Source organism: Carya illinoinensis, chromosome 1 (assembly GCF_018687715.1).
Source record: "Carya illinoinensis cultivar Pawnee chromosome 1, C.illinoinensisPawnee_v1, whole genome shotgun sequence".
In the NCBI taxonomy this organism is placed as follows: domain Eukaryota; kingdom Viridiplantae; phylum Streptophyta; class Magnoliopsida; order Fagales; family Juglandaceae; genus Carya; species Carya illinoinensis.
In genome coordinates this window covers 27,476,391-27,483,268 of record NC_056752.1, presented here as the reverse complement: position 1 = coordinate 27,483,268, position 6,878 = coordinate 27,476,391, and positions in this window count along the sequence as shown.

Below are 6,878 nucleotides of genomic sequence, written 5' to 3'. Positions count from 1 at the left end.
TGGGATCACCATGATTGCTTATTCTTATCTTATGGGGTTACCAAGATGGTGTATTCTTATCTCATGGGGTTACAATGCTTGCTTATTCTTAGCTTCTTGACATGAACTTGAAATCTTGTTCAATAGACTTAATTAATAATGTAACCATATGGGTGCTACATGGGTCCCCTTGAGCCGTGTGTCCCTACCGATTGCCACATCACAACATAGGTATCTACACGAGCTGTGAGTGCGTTAATACATACTCCACAGTTATTGTGGTCCCATGTATTCTATGTGTCACAATTGCTGTGTCTCACATAGTGTATGCTCCAATGTTGGTATGGCCCCATACATCATGCTCCACAGTTGTTGTGGCCCCATGACTCACTCAAAAATGAGTAGCACTAATGCTATCCCAAGTGCAGGAGGATGTCGTGTAATAATTAGGAATAAATTCCTAGATCGTCTCCTCAGGGAAAGTTACTTAAAATTAAACTTGTTGAAAAATGCGAAAAACTTCACAAAGAGAAAACAAGAGGATGATATGTACAATGGATGGAAGAGGTTACTAGTCATGGACTAGATTCATATTTTTAGATTTTTGATTGTCGGATTGGAATGTAAATGACTAACAGATTAAATTTAGAGATTAATAAAACTAAATTAAGAATTAAACTAGATTAGAAAGTAATTGACAAAACATGCATTGAAAATTGAAAATGCATAAAACCAATATTCTAGGGTTTATCATTGTATCTAAATCACAAATTCTCAAATTAAACCATAACAATTGTAATCACTATTAAAATGAAAGCTTAATGAAACAACAAAAATAAATAACATGAAATAAGTAAACAACAAGTAAATTACCCAACTAAAACAAAAACAAAAGCTCTCTACCAAACCCTTCTTGCAATAAATTAAACTAGTACACTTAATTAAAAACTTCTAAAACAATTCCTTTATTTCATGAAACAAACTAGCATACTTGATTAAAAACTTCTAAAACAATTCTCTTGTTGCATGAAACCAACTAGCACACTTGAAAGAAATTAAGGTATTACAATTAATGAGATAAAATTCTAAAACAATTCTTAATACTTAATAAAAATTCTTAAAACAACAAAGCATTGTAGGCAAAAACAAAAACTGCCCAATCTATATTAAGAAAGAAAAGTCAAAGAAAATGAAATGAAAATTCTGCTACTTAAACGGAAGAGAAGGAAAATAAACTCAAGGTTGCCCTACGGCTATATATGGAAAGAAAACTCAAACGGGAAAACAAGTGCAACTTTAAGAACTTAGTTGCTCAACTGTAGCCGAATGAAAAACCAAAAAAACAATAACTCTCTCTAGCTTCTAAACGGAAAGAAGTAAGTAAAAAAAAACTCCCATGTGTTGCTGCCTCCAGCTGATTAAATACTCACTCCTGCTGCCCGTCCAAGTGTATACATCCATGTACTGTTGTAGATCCGACAAAGGGAATAAGACCTGCTGTCTTCCTGTGCTTCAGGTCTGAAATGCTCTTGCTTTCCAACAACATCCAGCGTGTGTGAGTGGCTGTTGTTCGGCTGTGTGCTTTTGAGTGAGTTGGTGTCACTTTTCTGCATGTGTGTTGCATGTTGTCTGCATGTGTGCATTGCATGTTGGTCTGCATGTGTTCCTGCATGTGTCCGAATGATGCTTTCTGTTCTGCATGTGCATGTGTGCTTGTCCTTGCTGCAGGTTCATTGCTGTAGTAGCTGCTGCACATCCGAGTGAATGGTCTGCTGCATGTGCATTGTGTTCTGCATATGTCCGAATGGTCTGCTGTCTGAGTGTTCCTGTTGTCATGCATGTGTGAACTGGCTGTGTGCTTTTCCTTGCTGCATCAGCTGCTGCACATCCGAGTGATCTGCATGTGTGAGCTACTGTGGGTCCAGCTGTGTGCTGTCCGAATGAGGCTGGTCTGCTTTCTGTTGTGTACATGTGTGCATGCATGTGTGAGTGCTGTCCGAAGGGTGTGTGAGTGTCTTTGCTGCTGTGTTTGTCTGCAATGTGTTGTATGCTTTCTGTCCAGGTTGCTGCACGTTCAGGTTGCTGTCCATGTGTAAGTTGGTCCCATGCATGGTCCGAATGAGTTGCATGTCTGCATGTGTGTTGTCCATGTGGTCTTCTTTCTTTTGCTGTAGTAGCTGCTGTCCGAGTACTTTTCTGTTCTACATGTGCATCATCCATTTCTTCTCCTGCTGCTTGCTGTCTGCATGTGCATGGTTTGTTTGAGTGCTGTCCGAATGATGCTGCATGTGTGATTGGCTGTCAAAGCATGTCCGAGTGAGTGCTTTGCTTTGCTGCTGTCCGAGTGAACACATGTGTTTGTTCTGCTGCATGGTTGCATCGTGTGAGAGGCTGCTGTCACGTTTATTGCATGTGAGCTGCATGGTTGCATCGTGTGAGAGGCTGCTGTCACGTTTATTGCATGTGAGCTGCATGTGTAAGTTGGTCCCATGCATGGTGTCCGTGTGGTAAGCAAAAAAGCAATGACTCCTCGGGCCACAAGAGGCAAAACCAACTTCAAATCATATTCATAGTACGCAATTCCCACCACTTCCACTAACCAGTGGCCAATCTTCAAACCTCAGTTAACTGGCACAGAAAATGACCCCCAAGAAAACAAAGCAAAAATCCACCTAGAAATTACCTGGTTAAGTCAGATATTTCCTTGTACTTCCACTGAAGAAAAAACAAATAGAGAGATTTTTCATACATCATCTAACAAACCCATGTCTCTCTCTATGCACGTCTCCCTCACTTTGCAGCTTCCAAAGAAGTATTTGCAGTTGGGGGAGAGAGAGAGAGACAGAGCAACAAGGAGAATAATGGTACAAACACAAATGATAATAGAAAGCAAGAAAAATTATGGACTAAAATGCACAGTAATCAATAGTTGGTAGAATTCAAGCAGAAATTCATGCTTTTAATCAATTAAAATCACAACTTTGATTTATTCACTTTAACTATTTTTCCATTTAAAACCAATAATAATGTCATGATGAATTTAAAATACATTGGTTTTAAATAGCTAAAATATGCAATATTTCAGCTCAATCACCCCATGAATTATTTGTGCCACACTTGCTGTGAACACACATAAAATGAAATATGGATCCATCGACGTTAATGCTTGGCACGCTCTGGTGACCATCTAATTAGGCCCCATTCGCAACCTATTGACTATACTTCATCAACCCAGTGAATTTCACACCTATTTAGACACTCTAGCATGAAAAAAGGAGTTCCACTAGGATATTACCCCATCCTAACACCTAGGGTCGTGATTGACATGAATAACTTAGCATAAATGTGATCTGAAACTTGACTTAACATAAACTTGATCTGACTTCTTTACTTAACATGACATACTTGCAATGGTGAATATTACATGATATGACATACATGTAACATATAGCATACTTAACATGACATACTTATAACATATAGCAATACGTGATAGAATAGATTGTGTAACAGATAAATATTCATGACAGAATAAGTTATGCATAACAGATAAACATGTAATGACGTGGCATGTCACGACATATATGATAACATACATATATAAATTGTAGTTCCCTTACCCATTATATATACACAGTAAACTGATAGTAAGTTAGAAGCTAAATTACCTCGATCATCGCAAATAAAGCGCAAAACACGAGGAACTATAAAAATGCAAAGTTAGAAATTTAATTACTAACAATTAGAAACATGAAGACAAGCTAACTTAGAGTAAAATTACCATTTTACCCTCTACATGTGAAAAAATGACAATTTTACCCCTAACCTTAAGATTTCACTTCCTAACTCCAAAAATTTTGAAAATTTACATTCCTCATGTAAATTTTATCAAATATCAACTCAGAAAAATTTAAAACAAATCACAACTATGGAAAACACATTATGGCCGAATCATCTATAAGCCATTTCTCTTGGTTTTTGTTGCAATTCCTTCCAACTTCAAAACTCATGCTTAAACCAAAAATTTGTAACAAAGATCTTCTTATCCTAAGTTTTAAACCATACTTAAAACATCCATTTAGAAAAAGCTAATAATCAACACCAAACTTTTTGTAAAAAAGATCCAAACCCTTGAATCACAAGATTTGACCCTAAATCAAAACATCTCCAAGAATTCCAAAAAAATCAAATCTTACTTCTAACATATTCATAACATCACCCTAAGATCAACCATGCTTTAAATCATCAAACTAAAGTCACCAAAATACAAAATAACACTTGGAGTTTTTGATAAATCTCTTGATTAATGGCTTAAGAAGGTGAGATCTTCAAACTAAAGAATCAAATGGTTTAAAAATGTGTCATAAAGAATATCCAATCATTAAACTTAAAATCACATGGCTAAAAATCAATAAAACATGGATCTAATCCAAAAACATCAAATCTTAGGCCTAACCGAAATCCTCTTGCATAGAAAAATCATATCTTTGAAACTAATGCTAAATATCTTCAAAATAACATCCTAACATGAAAATAAGAGATTTAGGATCATCATATAAAAATATCAAAACCTTTAGAGTAAGATCAAACCACGAAATATTCAAACTTTCTCCAAATAAAAATTGTTTTTCCACTTCCAGTTTTCAAGTTTCTAGATTTAAGAAAATATATAATCAAAAGCTTTAGTCATGCAACAAAACCTTAATGAAACCTCTTAAACACATGCTAAAAACACTCCATAAAAGTTTCGTACCAAGCTATGTCCATTAGCTTGGTCAAAAATTTCAAAACATAACATACTCTCCAGTTTCACGCCCAAAATGACCTTTCCATGGTTAAAAATACTTTTGCTAATCAAATTATCATGGAATGATACGAATAAGAAACTGTACTCAAAGAGAAACAACTTTTATGAAGGATTCATCGTGTGAAAATACATACAAAGGGTCAAAAATCTCCATGCAAAAAGACCCAGAAATTTGCCCGAGAGAGCTCTTTTGGATTTCTTTCCAAGAACAGGGTGAAGGAGTAATTAAAGGGAAAGAAGTGTGTCTTGAACGACTCTAGAATTTTGGAGGGGGAAGATATGGGCTTGAATGACCCTTAATTAGAGGTGGCTATGTGATATAAAGTGGAGAATAGTGAGGGGAAAGGACTGCCTGCAAAAGTTGTGAGGTATGGAGGTTGATGAGGTGGGTTTCTCCATCTCATCAAGGCATTGTTGGGTGCAGGCAAGGGCAGTGGATGGTTTGCGATGTGGGGGAGGAAACTTCTTCAAGAGGCTTTGCCAAGGTGGCCAAATTCTTGGGCCTTGGTGGGCCTCAACCAAGCGGGCTTCAACTTGGGGTTTAAAAGGGGTTTGGATAGGGTTTGAGATGCTATCAAGCCCAAATCCAATTTTTCTTGGCCCAATCAAATTTCCAAAGTTTAAAAGATTGGATAATGATATCATAACAAGAATTTGAGAAATTAATAGCATGTGGAAGTGATTTAATCAAGTGATTAAACACAATACTAGAAATTGGATCAAAAAGGGTTTGAAGGCCAACTTTAGGGATTGGACAAATCGTTTAGGGTTTCAATGAAGGCCAAGCTTTTGCAGTTTTCAATTGAATTCCAACCATTTAGGGTTTCACTAGGGTTGAAACCCTCTTTGATCTAACTCAATTTGGTTGATCAGATGGAAAAAAGTTTTGCTTAGGTAGCATGATCTCACACCTTGATTTCCTTCATAAATCCATCTAATGGTTCCTCTTTGTGCCAAGTGTCTAATACTATTCACTATGTGTGGCTAAGATCTTACCAAGTGTCCAAATAAAACTTCTCTAACCTAATTTGGACATTCTACACTATGATTTTGAAAACACTGCATTTAGTATGCTTATCGAAGTTACTATTCACTCCAGAAAATACATAATAAACTTAGTACTGAAAAATCCTAAATATTCATATTAACCTACAGTGAAAATCGTTTACCAAAACTTAACCCCGAAGTGCCCCTAAAATTAATTTCACAGTCTTGAACAGGCATTTCGTCTGAAATTATGAAAATGGATTATTGTGCAATGAAATCCTAGGTAATCAACTGAGTCTAGTGACGTATACCATAATGTATTCTGGCACTTTTAACTACCTCAAACAATTAAAATCGTATTTCTGGCACCATAGTGAGTGATAACATTGACTATATTGATAGACTAAAATGTTTGCGATTAGTCGATTCGTAAAAACTTACGGAGTTTTCACGAGGTTCCTAAAATCTATAAAAATTTCACTATTGAATTTCTAGCGGGCTGTTACATCTAGCATAGTACCATCTACAAGCTTCATCTTAGAAATGGACAAAACTTTACGTCTTTGGCTGACAGTTGCATGAAAAAATTTGGTGTTTTGATCCCTTTCTTGAAGCCATTTTTTCTTTGCTTTTTGAGCTAACCTAGTCTCTTCCTTATTCTCCCATTCAGTAAGCTCCATTTGAGTGATCGGAAATTGCTCTTCTACTTCAGAGGTATACTCAACTTGCAGCTGATGTTCCAGGACTTCCAGCTTCTCTTCAAGCCACCTTTGTTTTTTGAGCTTAGTAGCAAGTCGAACTAAACCAATACAAAGTTTCGATTGTTTCCATATGGCTTCCACACATGGTAGGAAACTCGAATGAGAACACCACATGTTTTGAAACTTAAATGGCAAGGGACCATAGGAGACTCTCGGCACATCAAAGAACAGCACCATAGGACTATGATCAGAAGATTTTCGAGGCAAGTATTCCAAATAAGAAGAATTGAATATATTAGCAAAAGCAATGTTCATCACCGCCCTATCCAACCGAGCCCACTTCTGAGACCGACCCTCCTGCCCATTGCTCCATCTCATTAAACGACCTTGAAAGTGCATCACAA